Raw genomic sequence first — 17,629 nt, 5'->3', positions numbered from 1 at the left:
GTTTATTCAAAAGATGCCTTGAGTCAGTTAATGGATTCAGTTAAATGACCTTGACAGAAAAGCATAATGAAATGCTCACAAGTAAAGGATGATGACAATCTCATTTAGTCATAGCACACAGTATCAGAGATTGATTTTAATATCATAGTATAAAATTAAAAATCAGATCTAAAGAATTATTCGAGCAAATGTAATATAGTATATAAAAACTGGAAGAGTTCATTGTGATTGCAAGTCAAAATTTAACTTTGTTCTGGAGATAATAACTAAGGCTGGAGGTGATCACTAACATTTCTGAAACAATCTCAACTTGGGATGGGGGAAACAGTAAAAATAAACACTGAAATAACAAACAGTATGTTATGCTATTGAAGACTCCTTTTGCCTTGGCTGCCAGGAAGCTCAAAAGTAAATACTCATTATTAGTATTAGTACTCATTCTCAATTAATACATTAGCCTAGGTTTGGAATATATATTTATTTCCCTTTCCCTCTGTAACTGTTTGAAATTTTACTTCTAATTGCATATGTCTTTCATGATAAGCCACTTCATATCATTTTTGGAGGAAATAAGTTACATGTAAATTAGGAAACATCAAAGTTGTGGAAGATGAGGAGTGGAATATGAACTTTAAAATGTCTGATGAAAATGGTTATACAGATCTACCATACATTCAGGTGCTAAACGTATTTTTTAGTTTTTGTTATAAAATTGGCATAACTGACTCAGAAAAGAAAGGGCTAACATTGCACTAATACAATGGTTTCCTTTACTTTGAGAAATAGTGATATTTAAATAACTTCTCTTCATTACATCTTTTCAGTGAAACTTCACATCAGTGGATTCTTTTTTGCCTATAATATTGTAAAGTTGGTATTTTAATGTATGTATTGAATTACACACATTCGTGTTAGTTGTCACTGTTGAGACTGGTAATTCCAGCTACACTCTAAGTTCTTGACCTCCAAAAGCACTTTTAATATAACCAAATAGCTGGTAGGTTCTCAGAGGAGGACACAGGGAATAAAACACTTTTTGGTTAAATTTATAGGTTTCCAAGGAATTTTATTTCCTGTGTGTAATGGGCTGAATGGTTACCCCCAAATATAAGAGTCCCCCAGAACCTGTGAATATTACCTTATATGGTAGTTTTTGCAGATGTGAATAAATTAAGGATTTTAAGATGAGATTATCTCAGATGATCCTGGTGGATACTAAACGCATTCACAAGTATCCTTACAAGAGAAAGGCAGTTGGGGATAAGACAAACACAGAAAAGAAGGCAATGTGAAGAAAGAGGTAGAAATTGGAGTGATGCAGCCACAAGTCAAGGAATGCCAGCAGCCACCAGAAGCTGGAATTGGCAAGGAACGGATTCTCCCCAGAGCTTCCAGAAGGAGTGAGGCCCTCCTCACATCTTGATTTCAGACTTCTGGCTCTCAGAGCTTTGAAATTTTGTTGGTTTTATTCAACAAGTTTGTGTTAATTTGTTACAGCAGCCTCAGGGAAATAATATGCCATGTAATTCCTTTGGACTAAAATCCGTGCTATATGTGAAATATGGTAAATAACCAGTTCTTTGTATGAAAGTTTCAACAACATAGATTTGAGGCCCACAGTGGAAACTTCAAAACTGATGTAGCCTAGTGAAACAGGAAGAGCACTAGAGAGTTTACCTGGATATCTGGATTCTATACCAGGTTTTAATCAGCCAGGTAACCTTATGACAAATCATTTCCCTTCTCTAAGCCTCATCAACGAAATAAGAGACCCCTGAAGTTTTAAAGCCACTTTCTGGCTTTGATGGTCAACAATTTTCATTCAAAATGTCTGAACATTTAAAGTTAAAAAAAAAAAAAATTTACTCACGTTAGAGAATCTACTAGTTCTAGTAATATGTTGCCTTTAAATTGTAGATGTATGAGTACTTCGTGGTTTACATTTTTATAGACAGTGTTTAATCTGAAACATCAATCCTTATATTAACATCCCAATTTTTAACTTTCTACTTTCATTAGAAAAATTAAATTTTGTTCATATTATAGCTGCTTCTATGTGTCCTACTCTGATTCTATTTTTTAATTTATCAATATTTGGGAACATTTTAAAATCCTGCCACCCAAAGCAACAATTGTTTTCATGTATGTAGATTACCATCTAAACTTTATCTTCATGTGCCTTGTTTCTCTCTCATGGTATCTACATATGGTGAGCTGTTTAACTGGTATGACAGAGCTACAAGGGGTTCCCATCACTTACCTGAAAGATATTCCAAAGAAAAAGCAGATGCCTTATGAAACTAGTGAGAGGCTTTGGGGCCACAGTTCAGTTTCAAGAAGGCAGATGAACAATCACTGTGTGTGGCCTTTGTAGCAAAGGCAGCCTTCTGTTTCAATGCTCCAAAGGGCATCACAGAGAGGAAAATTCTCCAGTCTCACTCTTAGAATATTAACACTGGGGAAATAGAAGCCCAGAGCAAGGAGGCAGAGCCATGGTTATAAATCAACTGGCTCCCCAGGATAGGGATCCTTCATCATGTTACTATACATTCACCAGAGGTTCTAGACTGCTGAGAAAATTAAGATTCTAAAAATATATGTGGTAGGAATGAACTGAGAATAAACAGAAATATAAACATTGTATATGCAATGGTTTAACATATGGGAAGTAGGGTAACTCACCCCTTGAGTTCTTAGAGGAAAATTTCCCCTATTGTTGAGCATTTGGGGTATATGTATACTAACAATTATTCTTTGTTTACCCGAAATTCAAATTTAGGCATCTTATATTTTTATGAACCAAATCTACCAACTCTATTCTCTTTTATCAAAATTTAATTTGGCCTCAAGTATGTACATATACACATAAACGCACGCACACACACACACACACACATACACACACACTGACATTTAATGGGAGAAAAGAACTGCTCGGTTTCATAAAATCAATGCCATTATCACTCTTAACAATAATGATAATAATTTCTGAATCGTAACATCACTGACTTGATTTTCTCATGCTTTCTGTCATCAGACTTCTCACTCCCACTTTTAACAACTCCCATACTTTTATGTTCCTTCTTTTGAAGAGGAGAAACTGTTAAACTGCCTCTCTTTTCTCTCTACTTAAACTATTCTTTTCTGGACAGGAACCATCTCTGAATGTGTTAAGTACCATTCAACTGCTGCCCTAAGTATATGAATCAGCTCTCCTATTTCAATAAGTATTTTTTTAAGCAGCTGTTATAGGCACACATGGGCTGGGTCATCTAGGTGTGGATGTTCCTCTCTTATCAGAAAAGGAACAGTCTGAGTGAGGAAATCTGTACCACTTGCCCAGCTGAAAAGAGGCCCTCTGTCCCCTGTATCTTCTGGCATTGCTTTGTGTGACAGTCCACTCTCCTGGCCCCCAGGCTTGACTCCCCATGCTCAGAGGGTTTGCCTGGAGCCTCTTTCTGCCCCTTCTGTCCAGGGGACCAGTCTCAGGCTTTCCTGATCACCTCCCACACCTGTTACACAGTCTCATGGCTTTGCATACCTTTCATCCCACTGTGTCAATTGATATTTGTGTTAGTCTTTAATTAATGCCTGCCTCCTCCTCAACACTTCGAGGACCCCAGGACCTAGCTCAGTGTCTGCCATAAGGGTGGGCAGTCAATAAATATTTTGTAATGAAGAAATAAAAGAATGAAGGAAATAAAGATCCTTCTCCACACGGATCCAGAGGGACTCTTAGGGTTTAAATAAAAGTGCAGTCTCTAAAGGGCACTTTCTTTTCCCCTTAACAGAGTGGACATGTTCTGCTGAAGGTCACATCAAACCCTAGAACAAGAAGGGCACTTTAACCTTTGAAATCTGGTGGTGAAAGGTGCTATAATTTCCTCTTTTTTTTCCTGACTTATTGTATATGCAGGAATAAAGTATGTACTTCATTGCTCCCATCACTTAGCCCTAGGAAGATCTTGAATGTGAAGTTTTAAGTTAATACACTTGGAGAAGGGGAAATAAAGAAGGGATGGAAGTAAGGAAGGCTGGGAGGGAAGGAACGTTTAAAAGGAAAAGAGTTTGAAAACTCACCTCTCTATCCTACCTTATCTGAATATTTTATTTTCACTAAGCTATTTTAGGAACTAAAGGCTAGAAAAGGACTATTTCCAGATGTGTTAATGGCCCCATGACTTCCTTTCATGTTCTGCAGCAACAGCTAATTTGGCAGTAAGCACTTTTATGTTCATCGGCTAAATGGGACCTTTTTAAGAATCTGAGATTGGAAACAGAACTTAAATTTCAAGTTATCAGTATAATATGGCAAATTATTCTTACTCAGAAAACCTCTTATACAAAACGGTGTAGGAGGTGCTTATGCCGGTAAACAATGTTATAAGTTCAGATTTTTTTGTTTACGAGACTGAGAATGATATGTTTAAAAACTTGGGTTTTAAATATTAGGGATTTTTTTAAAGAATCTATTTTTTCCAGTAGTTAAGGTTTATTACCAATAAAATGTTATAAAATTAGTCATCTCATTCTTAAATTTATCATTTAAACATGACCACCCTAGATTTTATAAATAACACTGTTAAATTCCTGTATAACTTTCAAGAGCCATAAAGATTCTTTAACCAAATATATAATGGACTTGACTTGGACATATTCTATGGATAAGTTACCCAGGGCCTCTTATGAATTAATATTGGAAGCAAGCCTAAATAATACCAGTAGGATGCACTCAATATAATAAAGACATTCATTCAAAGAGTATTCTCAAATGACAAATTCATTCAGAACGTTTTCATCAGTTAAATGTTCCCTGGCATTGGTACATGTGAATGATCCATAAGGAACTGAATGACTAATTCACTAAACTTCCCTGTAACTCTTCTCAATCTTTCTTGAAAGCAAAAAGAGGAGTAATTTAAATGAATCAAGTGTTTAAAATCTACTGTTTCCACAAAAGGCTAGCAACTGAGCAGAACATTTCTAGAAATAGGCCCAGCTTCTAGACTTGCTTAAAAAAAAATTCTAAATATATTACATTGAAGCCTTAAATAATTCTTAAAGTTTAATTTATTTATAGAAATACAGCAGTGAAATGACATTTTAGTTCCAATTTCAAATTACCCCCTGTTAGTTTAATAACTTATTAGAACAAGACATTCCGGTCTTATGCATGCACTGACTAATATTAATCGCTTACTTCACTTTCAGAAAAGCATCACATATATAAATTAAGCCACTGGCTAGGTCAAGGTATTTTTAATAGATTCCTTCTCTAATTAGGACCTTTAGTTGTGTGCCTGTGGTGGAAAGAAGTCTTGAAGAGCAACCAGAATTCATCAGAAGCCCAACATTTTTCAACTACGACACTTTGTACTGGCTCCATCTCCAGTTCAGAATTGCTACAGAAATATTTGTATAAATGTGTATAAAGAATGTAAAGTAGGGATTTATTTGCATAGGCCATATATTCTTCTGCAAACTAGAGAGTGGGTATTAGCTAAAAATATTAAGCATAAGTTGGGCCAAGAAAATACCCCAGGGGAAATTATAATACCAGAAGGAAGAAGTGAAATAAATAGATCCTCCATCTTGAGTAGGAAGTCTGAAAGCTAAAACTAAGAGTATACATTTCAGCTATCACTTTCCACATTACAGCTAAACCCAGTGAACCAGTAAAGGATTCTAAAAAGTAACTCTAAGATGTGGCAGTTTCAGTAATGGTTTTCATGCCTGTGTTTCATAAAGTACACAGGCCCATTAAGTACAAAACTGTTTAAACTTGTCCTCCCTGCCCCCCATAATGGACTCCTTCCTTAATGAACACTAATTGAACCAGCACAGACCAAGCACAAAATAGCAAGTCCCATCATTGTTTTTAAGCTCCACAAAAGCATTAGTAAATCTTGGTAGAGGTCTATATTAAGATACTCATTGTAAAAACAGATCTCATTTCTTAGTTCAAAATAATGATTGCTAAAATTTCTTGTGACTTCTTATGACTCTGTGTAATTAATTTAGCATCTAGTATGAACAAATTTTATCTATCAATCCTTGAATCTAGAAGGCTAGCTCGAACATGAGCTTGCTCCCTGAGAATTGTTGGGAGCAAGTAGCATCCAGAGGTTGATTGGCTTAGGAACGGTACATAATTGAGCTAGAAGGCTGGAAACCCTAACAATTCATTACAAAGAAAAACTCTCCTTAAGTAAAGGTGATAATCAAATGTTTACAAAGCACATGGCAGAGGAGAAACGAACCAGAAAGGATGGCCAAACAGAACGGATGCTGGCTCACAGCAGTACCTAAGGTAACTTCCTGCTGAACACGGGCCCAGTGAGGATGGACTACCTTTCAGGATACCAGCATACCTTACAGGAAGAAGCAAGCCCAAAGAGCAGAACACTCAAGATCCTGAAGAGTGGCCCCTGTGTATTTTTAAGACCTATCTAAAGCTACACAATTCAGCTTTTCCTAATTCATGTGCATATAAATCTTTATAATAACAAATCTCTATAAGCTAAGTTTATGGAAATGAGGCTCTGTTTCATGCAACCTAAGAACTTAACAAAGATAGGATATCAACAAAACAGAAAAACATACACCCATATTTCACATGATTCAAACTGTATTTTTGTAAAATCAAACTATAGATTCAATGGAATTTTACGGATATTAAAATACATTCTATTTATGGAAGTTTAAATTGGTACAAGTGCTTTGGGAAATGATCTGTCAGTATCTATTATAATCAAATTAATGTATACCCTGTCACTCAGCAATTTCACTCCAAGATATATATTCGACAAAAATGCATATATATGTTCTGAGAGATACGTAAAAGAATGATCATGGCAGCACTATTCATAAAAAACAAAAATTAGAAACAATCTACGTCCATCACCTAAAGAATGGCTACATAAATTGTGGTAATACTCTAAAGCCATGTGAATGAATGAACTTCAATGACCTGGAACAAAATAGATCACCCTCTCAAACATAATGAGAGCTAATAAAGCCAGAAACTAGAAAGAACACTCTGTATGATTCCATTTATAAAAAGTTCTAAAATAGAAAAAACTAATCTATGGCATTAGAAGTCAGGATGACTATCTTTCTGGTGAGGTAACAATTGGGAAAGGATGCCACAAGGACTTCTAGCATGTTCTATTTTATGATGTGGGTTCTGGTTGCCTGGGTATATTTACTTTGTGAAAATTAATAGAGTTGTATACTAATGATGTGTATACTTTTCTGTATGCATATTAAACTTTAAGAGAGAGCTTATATTAAAATAACTAAATAAACTTAAAAAAAAAATTCCTCCATCAGCATAACAGGATAGCAGTAATGCTCCATTGTTTACAGTGCCCTTTCGCCTTCATTGTCTCCATGACAATCACAATCCTGAATGGCGGATAGATTGGGCAATGTTATCCCCGAGTTACAGATATGGCAGGAAGGGAATAAACATCCCATACTCTATGTAGGTTACTCCATTTTATCCTCTAAACAACCCCATAAGGAGGCTATTATTCCTCCATGAATTTGTTACACAACTAGTAAACAGAAAAAAAAAAAAAAACAGGATTCAAATCACATCTTTCAGCTTTCAAAGTTCAAGTTTTTACTAACAAAGTTTTCTGAGACTAAAGGAAATTTAAGGCTCTGAAAAATTAATTAGCTAAGTTAATAATTGGCTTCACTAGCTCAATTATTAATAGCCTATATTTCTAACTCTTAGTCCAATGGCCTTTGGAGAACAAAACTGACTCGGCCTCATGTACCACCCATCATGCCTATGGAGTCTTATCTCAATTACCCTCATGGTTGGTGTTAGAGGCACCTTTATTACAGGGTTCTCCTAACATTAATTCAATGAGAAGATGTATACAGTACTCAGCTTCTGCTTTTATATTTGTATAACACAGTGCCTGGCATGCAATAAGTTGTCAACAAGTAATTTATTATGATGATTCATATTATAACAAGATAAATATCCATAAATCAACTGTAGTCTCCATGAGAGTAGAAACCATGTATATTTTTTTTGCTACTATATACAGATTATGTGCCTAACCCAGTGCCCAGTACATAATAGAAGATTAATAAATATTTTCGAATGAATAACCAAAAGAACACTCAATACCTCATAAATATGGGCCTAAAAGAAAATGTGGATGGTTAGTTTTAATAAAAGTCTCCAAAATAAAAACTAAAAGTAAGTAAAGTGATAACTGGCTATTCCTTAGCTCACCAGTGCTGTGACCATGAATAAGTCACTTAAGCCCCTGTGGGCATCAGTTTCCTCACTCATAAAATGAGGGTTTAAATCATATGACTTCTCTGATCTCTTCAGAGTATAATAATTAGGCCTTCATAACCACACAGAAGAGCCCACAAATGTCAAAGTAATTTTGAAAAGTACATAATAGTATTATAGCATTACTTCATCAACTTTGGCCTCACTAAATTGGCCTGGGGGAGAAAGAAATGTCTCTGATGTTAAACTAAATCTAATTCACTTTTTCTTTTAAAACTCCAAATTAAGCAGACATCTCAGCTGCACTCACAAGTATCTATGGAATGTAAAGCATTGCAAATATAATATACTGAACTGGAACAAACTGAAGCCTCACTCCTTAACTATTTTGACACCACTTTTTTTTTTATTATGGTGACATTGGTTAATGAAATTCAGTAAATCTCAGGTGTACAATTTAATAGTAAGGCATATATATGTTGCGTTGTGTGTTCACTGCCCATAGTTAGATTTCTTTCTGTCACCACATATTTGACCCCTTTTACCCCATCTACTTCTCTCCATCCTCCCTCCTCCCTCCCCACTCCACTCTGATAACCACTAGTCCATTGTCCATGTCTCTGTTTGTCCTCATTGTGTGTTGCTTTTAGGTTTAGATCCCATATATAAGTGATATCATGTGGTTTTCAACTTTTTCTGTCTGGCTTATGGCACTTGGCATAATTATATCAAAGTCCATCCATGTTGTCTCAAATGGCAGTATTTCATCTCTTCTTATGGTTGAGTAATAGTTCATTATATATGGGTACCACAGCTTCTTTATCCAATCATCTATCATAGGACACTTCAGTTGCTTCCATGTCTTGGCCACCATGAATAATGTTGCTATGAACATTAGTGCGCAAATATCTTTTCAGATATATGCTTTCAAGTCTTAGGAAGTAAATACCCAGTCAAGGGATTCCTGGATCATATGGTAGATCAATTCTTAGTTTTTTGAGGAACCACCATACTATTTTCCATAGTGGCTGTACCAATTTGCGTGTATGAGGGCTTATCAGTACTTTAAGATACACTATAGGTGCACAAAAAAAAGATTTACTCTCAGCATAAACTGTCATCAACACTGGGAAGTCGAAGATTATTGGAGAGCATACTTAAGGCAATTTAACCATGTAAATAGCAATTCAGTCATTTAATAAATTGCTATAAACAAAATATAATTTAACAACTCAATAGGCCTTCTAGCCATTTGCAACTACACTGCCTTAGGTATCTATCTTTTTTATCCCGTCAAATTCACATATGCTGTAGATACACACACACACACACACACACACAGAAAGACAGAAAGAGAGAAGAGTGTCTAGGGCTATGCTGCCCTGAACAAGCCCAATCCCGTTTGATCTCGGAAGCTAAGCAGGGTTGGGCCTGGTTAGTACTTGGATGGGAGACCACCTAGGAAGACCAGGTACTGTAGGCATAAAAAATAAAAAGTAAGGGATTGTAAGCTGACAAGGTCCTTGCAATCTGTGAGGTCAACCAAGGGTTGCCTCACAAAAGAAAGAAAAGGAAGAAAAGGAAGGAAGGAAGGAAGGAGGGAGGGAGGGAGGAAGGAAGGAAGGAAGGAAGGAAGGAAGGAAGGAAAGAACCATATCTATCTATTCAGCTAAAGCTCATGTTCCCTCCCATCCTTCCAAGGATCTATACTGAGGTATAGATGGAGAAAGAGACAGATTGGGTATTTCTTTGTTATGGGTCTCTATTAAGGTTGCAATACCCTATTTATCTACAGTTAAAATAATTCTACAGTTAAAATAATAATTAAATTACATTTTCATCTTTCAAAAGTAAAGAAGTATGTAGCTATAAACTCATACCTACAAAACAAACAGGTCTTTCTTAAGTCTTTTCCATAATAATGTTGGAATATGAAAGCAAAGTTAATTACTAGGGTACTGGGATAGCCACTTAGGGATAGTATAGCTAACCATGTACTAAAACTATCTTAACCTTACTATACTACTACTAGCCTACATTTATAGGGTACTTATCATGCACCAGGTGCTGTGCTAAAAGCTTATACAGATCATTATATTTAATCTGAGCAGTCTACATCTTCATTTTATAGATAGGGAAACTGAAATAGTGCTGTCTGTTTTCTACCTGCCCTTCCAAAACAATTCTCCACCTTTATTTGCCCTGCTATGTGCCCCAGGAAGCTGACCTCAGTGGACCCCAGTCCTCATGCTTCTCTTTGGGTTCCACCAATGAAGGGCTCAGCTGAAGAGAGAAAAATCAGGATACTGATACCTCCCCTGCTTCCTCTCTGCCAGGCCATTGTCTTGAAGTGGTTGAATTCTTCTATCTATGGCCACACTCCTGTTAGGAGGCCCCCGACCCACAGTTTCAGCTCCGGCTAGTTCCAACAACAGACTCTTGTCTCCTCTGGCCGCTTCTGACTTAAGGTTAGTAATGTTTCCTTCCATTGCTAGTCCCTAGAATCCCCACCATTTATTGGTTCCTTACCCACTGCATCTTTGTAAAATCTCCGATTACCCCTTTAAGTGTGTCACCTGTTTGATAAAGGATGTCAGAGGGCAAAGAGATAGAAGTAAAGGAGTAGTACACTTTGGACTTGGTAAATAAGCAGATCTTAATTGTGGAGGTTTGGGGCACAGGGCCAAGTTCACTTTAAGTCACTGGATGAGCTGTCTGTGGAGGTGCTATTCAGCCAGCTTCTCTGTCAGACTTAAACCAAATGTAGATAAAAGCTTTTTTTAATGCAACATCACCCATAGTCCCGATTTCCTATGTTACCACAGAAACAGGAGGACGTCATGACAGGAGGAAGTGGTTTGGGTGACCAATAAATACACTGTTATGTAACAGGCTAGAGGTCAAGAAAAGACAAATGGTGATTTTACAAAAGTGGTGTGTTGAGTATCTATGAAAGCATCACTGTATACTTCCTGCCTCAACCACATACACACACACTGCTCACAGACTCAGCACCCATGGTCAAAAAATCTTTATCATTCTAAAATGTGTGTTTGTTGAGAAAAGTAGATTAGATGTTTGTTACTTTTTCTATCTCACCCTCCCCACCATTTGATTTAACACCTCTTGCGCTCTCTCTCTCTCACACTCACACACACTCATACAATATGTGCACACCTTGTGCAGTTCTTCTCAAGAAGACTTCCAGGGAAAACTGGAAAAACAAGCATTTTCTTTTCCATTGGCCTCAGTTTTCATTTCCTGTGTCTCTCAGAATCTCTCTCCATCATTTATACCCAAATCAGGCCATGAAACTCTCAAACTTTCTCTTCCATTTGCCTTATCAATATCTGAGCTCAGCAACTTATTCACCATAAAGTTTATAATGGAAAAGAATAATACCCATGAGATATTTCTATTTAAGCATAACAGTGTCCTTGATACAAAGTAAGGGTCCCCAACCCCTGGACTGGTACTGGTCCACGGCCTTTTAGGAACCAGGCCTCACAGCAGGAGGTGAGCAGTAGGCAAGCAAAGCTTCATCTGTATTTGCAGCAGCTCCCCAGTGCTAACATCATCAACTCAGCTCCACCTCAGATCATCAGGCATTAGATTCTAAAGGAGCACTGGTCCCTGGTGTCAAAAAGTTTGGGAACTGCTGAAAAGTATTAATAAAGCCATTATTAATCTTAGAATTAAAGGAATCAGCCTTCGGTGTACTTTTGGGGAAGCAAAGCAACCCTCTTGCATCTCCTGTAGTTTCACTGCATGAGGCGCAACTTTGTAAGACTAATGCAAGGCCTTCTTTCTTCTATTTTTACCTCTCTGATAGCTCCATTCCAAGGGTTCATGAAATGAAAGATAAAGATCAGGAATGGAATGCTACCTCAAATCTATAATGCACCAGATTCAATCTAACCTAGCTAAATTTCAGAAACCAGGTACTCAGTCCCTTCACATAAAGAACTAAAGAGATTCAAGTCCCTGGCCTGCTGGGGTGGTGTATCTGAAACAGATATCAGCATGTCCAGGGCCATGGAAAGGCTTCTCTTGGATGTAAATCAAGGAGATCATCCAATGAGAACAAGCTCCATTAACAAAGAATCATTCCTAGTATACATTGTTTAGAATTGGAAGAGTGCAGTGTATTAAAGGAAGCAGCTCTGTTGCAGGTTAAGAAGAAAAAGTCATCGCCTATCACTTCTGATGATCAGAGGTGAACCTCAGCAAACCACAAGAAACCACCTAGCTGCCATTTGAGCTTCAACACCAAGACCAGAAAAAAAGAGGAAGTGGGACTATTCTGGCACAGAGTGGGTACTTGATATGCAATGAGCACCAAAAAACTACACTAAGGAAGTATCATACTCCTTATTTTCAAACTATACTACAAAGCTGTAATAATCAAAAAGTATGACACCAGCACAAGATCAGATACAAAGATCAATGCAACAGAATAGAGAGCCCAGAAAAACTCATGCTTATATGGTCAATTAACCTATGACAAAGGAGGCAAGAATGTACAATGGGAGTAAAAACAGTCTCTTCAATAAACTGTGTTGGGAAAACTGGACAACTATATGCAAAAAAATGAAACCAGATCACTTCTTTACACCATATACAAAATAAACTCAAAATGGATTAAAGCCTTAAATGTAAGACCAAAAACCATAAAACTCCTAGAAGAGAACATAGGCATTTAACTCTTTGACACTGGTCTTAGAAATATTTTTTGTATGTCCAGGCAAGGGCAACACAAACAAAAATAAACAAATGGAATTTCATCAAACTAATAAACTTTTGCACAGCAAAGGAAATCATAAACAAAATCAAAAGAAAACTCACTGAATGGGAGAAGACATTTGCAAATGATATATCCAATAAGGGGTTAACATTCAAAATATATAAAGAACTCATACAACTCAACATCAAAAAAACAAACAATTTAATCTAAAAAATAGGCAGAGGACATAAATAGACATTTTTCCAAAGAAAATATACGTATGACCAACAGACACATGAAAAGATGCTCAACATCACTAATCATCAGAGAAATGCAAATCAAAACCATAATGAGATATCACTACGCACCTGTCAGATTGGCTATTATCAAAAAGACAACAAATAACAAGTGTTGGCAAGGATGTGGAGAAAAAGGAATCCTCATGCACTATTGGTGGGATTACAAATTGATACAGCCACTATGGAAAATGGTATGGAGGTTCCTCAAAAAATTAAAAATAGAACTATCATATGACCCAGCGATTCCACTTCTGGGTATCAACCCAAAGAAAACAAAAACACTAATTTGAAAAGATATATGTGCCCCTGTGCTCACTGCAGCATCATTTACAATAGCCAAGATATGGAAGCATCCTGCGTCCATCAATAGATGAATGGATAAAGAAGTGGACATACGTATACATTTATATAATAAAATATTACTCGGTCATAAAAAAGAATGAAATCTTGCCATTTGTGACAATGTAGATAGACCTAGAAGGTATTGTGCTCAGTCAAATAAGTCAGAGGAGGACAAATACTATATGATTTCACTTCTATGTGGAATCTAAAAAACAAAACAAATGAACAAACAAAACAAAATTGAAACAAACTCATAGATATAGTGAACAAAATGATGGTTGCCAGAGGGGAAAGGGAAGGCAGGAAGGATGAAAAAGGTTAAGAGGAATAAGAGGTACAAATTTCCAGTTATAAAATAAATGTCCCAGGGATGTAATGTTGGGCATGGGGTATATAGTCGATAATATTTAATGACTTTGTATGCTGACAGATGGTTACTAAACTTATTGTGCTGATCACTTCATTAGGTATATAAATGTTAAATAACTAGGTTGTACACTTTAAACTAATATAATATTGTTTGTTAACTATATTTTAATTTTAAAAAACTACACAAATTATATTACAGTGAGTCTCTCTCACGTAATAAAACAAAATACAACCTCTCCCTCCCCCTCTCTCTTTCTCCCTCTCTCCCCCTCCCACCCCCTCTTGCTTTCTCCCCCAAGACTTTTAAAGTGTTAAAATCTGGTGTACCCAGATTCTCTTCCAGTGTTATAATGGGACCCTAACAGCATTAATGTAGCCTTAAAAGCAAGCAACGTCTTCCCTTCCTCCACACAATTTGGGTTACTTGACTAGTAAATTAGAGGAGTCAGAAAAACAGGATGTACTACAGTCTGCATTTTGATAACTACCGATTTGTTCAACTGATTATTTCTCTCTGAGAGAAGTGTTTTTTTTTAACTGTATTATGTAAGCCTGAAAAAAATATGCTCACCAGAGAGATTCTACAAAAGTACAGTTACTTTGTACATAACTGATCTTCGCAGGCAAATCTTTAAAAACTTTTTAATACACTTTATTTTTCAGAGCAGTTTTAGATTTACAGAAAAAGTCTGTTTCTGCTGACGGTGGCTGATATATTCCAGAATGAGGTGTGAGATCACTGAGCAAGACCTGCAGTGCTGTGGCTTTTACCCTTTCTTCTCACCCACACTGGAAGCATAAAAAGGGTAGGTAGTTGGAAAGTAAAGGAGAATATGTGGAGAAAGCTATAGGTGTCCTATGAACCTCGTCTTCTCCACAAGAGAGAGGGGATGAGAAAACCTTACCCCTCACCTCAGGCCTGGGGTGAGCAGCTTCAACAGAATTACTCAGAGTAATATGTGTTCCCTAGATGTGGTGGAAATGGCAACTGACTCATACACCTGAGAACTCAGAAGGGTCAGAAGCTGGCTGAAGCAGCCTGGGGTGGCAGAAGAGAGGTTATGGTTTGAGAAGTAACTACACTCTGATGATGGGAAGAAGAAGGTCCCATGGACCAAACGGGAACTCCACACATGTGCTGGCTATCTTGTTTACCAATACAGACCCAGCCTCCACCTTTTCCTACCCTGTTTTGTGTCCTGGAGGCTGCCTGCTGTGGGCTGTACCAACCAGGCTTCTAGTTATGCTTGGCCAATAGGAAGTGCCAGCAGGAGACCAGACTCTCTATTTCTGCCCAAACTTTCAGTCATCAAACAGTTTTCCAAAAAGCACACCTTTCCATCTGTCTAAACTGTTAAAGAAACAACATTTTTTAATCTACCCTCACTAGAAATTTTATTACAAGCCATGAATTCCCAGTCACATTAGGTTAGAGAGCTGTTTTCCTATTGTCCTGAGGTATATATATGTGATATCCACAATACAAATACCTACTGTACTGCTTTAAAAGGTATGTTTAAAATTATATACAGCATCTACAATTGCAAACTCTTATCTCCAGGAATAATAACAGAAACGATATTAAATTTCTTTGCCTCTTATTTTACTCACCATGTCAGCACACCTCCATGAGCAAATAAAAATAGCACTGATTAACGTCATTTTAGTCTAATGTGTCTTCCGCAAATAGTGCTTTGCTGTTCAAAATAAGGTAATTGAGACAGTACCCTGTAACATGAGAGACTTTATACAGACTCCAATATGAGGTGACCCCCATAGGCATATACTGAGACTGTAAATAAAATGATATTCCAGACTCAATACTATCTTTAGCAAAATAGAATTCTCCAACTGTACTCTTACTGGTAGGCATTCCTCTGTGCTTCTGCCTTTCATGTGGTTGGTCCATTGGTCTCTGTATATCCTATGTACCATTTTGGAGAGTCTCCAAGTGGATTCCAAGTGAGAGTCTGGGGAGTTATTTCCACTTAAAAAGGTTTAGATTCTCTCCTGAGCAAACTGTCTTCTAAATTGCAACTGTTAACAAAGACATTTTATAAGCTCAACTGAGAGTTATCCATTCCCAAACACTTTTAAATGTATACCATAATTTTGGCACCAAGCTCCTTTGGTCAGCTATGAAAACCATATCTGTAAAATGTAAATTTTCTACCGAGTCAAGGCCCTTTACAATTCAACACCCTCCAACCTGTCTAGCTCTCTCTTCCAGTCTGCCAGAAAGTTCACGTGCTTCAGTCACATTTGTCTCCTTACAGCTAACTGCCACTAATTCTCTCTAAAAAAATCTTCTGTAATTCTTTTGGTGTTTCAAATCCTACACATCCTTTAAGGTCCAGTTCAAATCACTAGTTCTTATCCCTCAGAAAGTCTTTCTCCAGATCAAGCCAGGAGAAGAGGTATCTCTTTCCCTAAACTGCCAAAACATTAACTCACATGGGCTTGTCTTATATAGAATTTTTCATATCTCCCTATCTTAACTCCCCAACTCCTCAAGTTCAAAAGCAACTTAAGGCAGGGACGAGTGAACCTACCTTTGGATATTTCCCACTGCTTAGCATGTGCCCTACACCTAACGAACTGTCAGAAATAATTATTGAATAAATTAAAAGTAACAAGAACAGCAATCATAACTATCTGGAAATGCATTCATCTAACATTTTGTTTTATGCACTTTTAAAGGTTCATTCAAAAGAAGAATGTCAACTACTCATTGTTTATTATAGCTATTTTTGCAAGTCCCTCAGTCATTTCACTCAATAGGATATAATTTATCCCCTTGGGTTTGAACTATAGAATCCATCCTAGAAATTACACTTCAGTAAAAATAAGTCATAAACATTATGCTTCGCTCAGGCCATTTGTATACCTGACACCCTTTATCATCACAAGGTAGGTGTCATCATCAATTCCTTTAAATCACCTACACTCACTCAGCCTCTGCATATTCTTCCTGTGACAGAGTACCAGTCTGCCGCAGCCTACACTTCTCTTCCCAGTCTCTTGGTTTACATTCCTGATTATCTACACTTGCCTCTCTTTCTCTTGATTTCTTTTTAATATACACTATTACCTAGCATGAGGCCTTCCACAAAGGAGATATTTATCACATGCCTATTGATGCTTCCATTACACACAAGAGAAAAACATACTTCTGCTTCTAAAACTAAAACTCAGTCTCTGCTGAAATCTGTTCAAAACTGCACACTCCAACCAACTTCTCCAATATAAGAAAATAAATGTCATTCTTTCAATTTGCATGACCATGTTTTTTGAAATGAAATCTACAAAACATAGTCTGATGCCTAGTCTGATAATGAAATATTTGAAATCTGGCTCATATGGCATAAATAAATATAAAATATATAGCAGACCCTCACTAAAACATTATCAATTTATGGGAAAGTATGCATTACTTCTTGACTAATTCCTATTTCCTTGCTGTTTCATTATTCTTTAGTAATAAAGAATAATATTATGAGATAATAGAAAAAATATGTGTGTGTGTGTGTGTGTGTGTGTGTGTGTGTGTGTACATATGTCTCTGCCCCAGGTTCCTGGCACAAATCTCCTAAAACCCTTGTAAACTTCTAAGTGACAAGAGTACTAGGAGCA

At 36.8% G+C, this 17,629-nt stretch overlaps 1 protein-coding gene and 1 pseudogene across 2 annotated transcripts in view; one reads left to right on the top strand and one right to left on the bottom strand.

Moving 5' to 3' along the window:
- The window catches only part of PLCL1 (phospholipase C like 1 (inactive)), a 284,787-nt gene that overhangs the window by 118,932 nt on the left and 148,226 nt on the right, over nt 1-17,629 (bottom strand). The gene's annotated exons all lie outside the window — the stretch shown is intronic.
- LOC120587936 (uncharacterized) lies at nt 9,628-9,746 on the top strand (annotated as a pseudogene).

The sequence above is a fragment of the Pteropus medius genome, unplaced genomic scaffold (genome assembly GCF_902729225.1).
Source record: "Pteropus medius unplaced genomic scaffold, Ma_sr-lr_union100, whole genome shotgun sequence".
NCBI classification, from domain to species: Eukaryota; Metazoa; Chordata; class Mammalia; order Chiroptera; family Pteropodidae; genus Pteropus; species Pteropus medius.
Note: the sequence above shows the minus strand (reverse complement) of the source record. Positions and strands in the feature narration are given on the sequence as shown.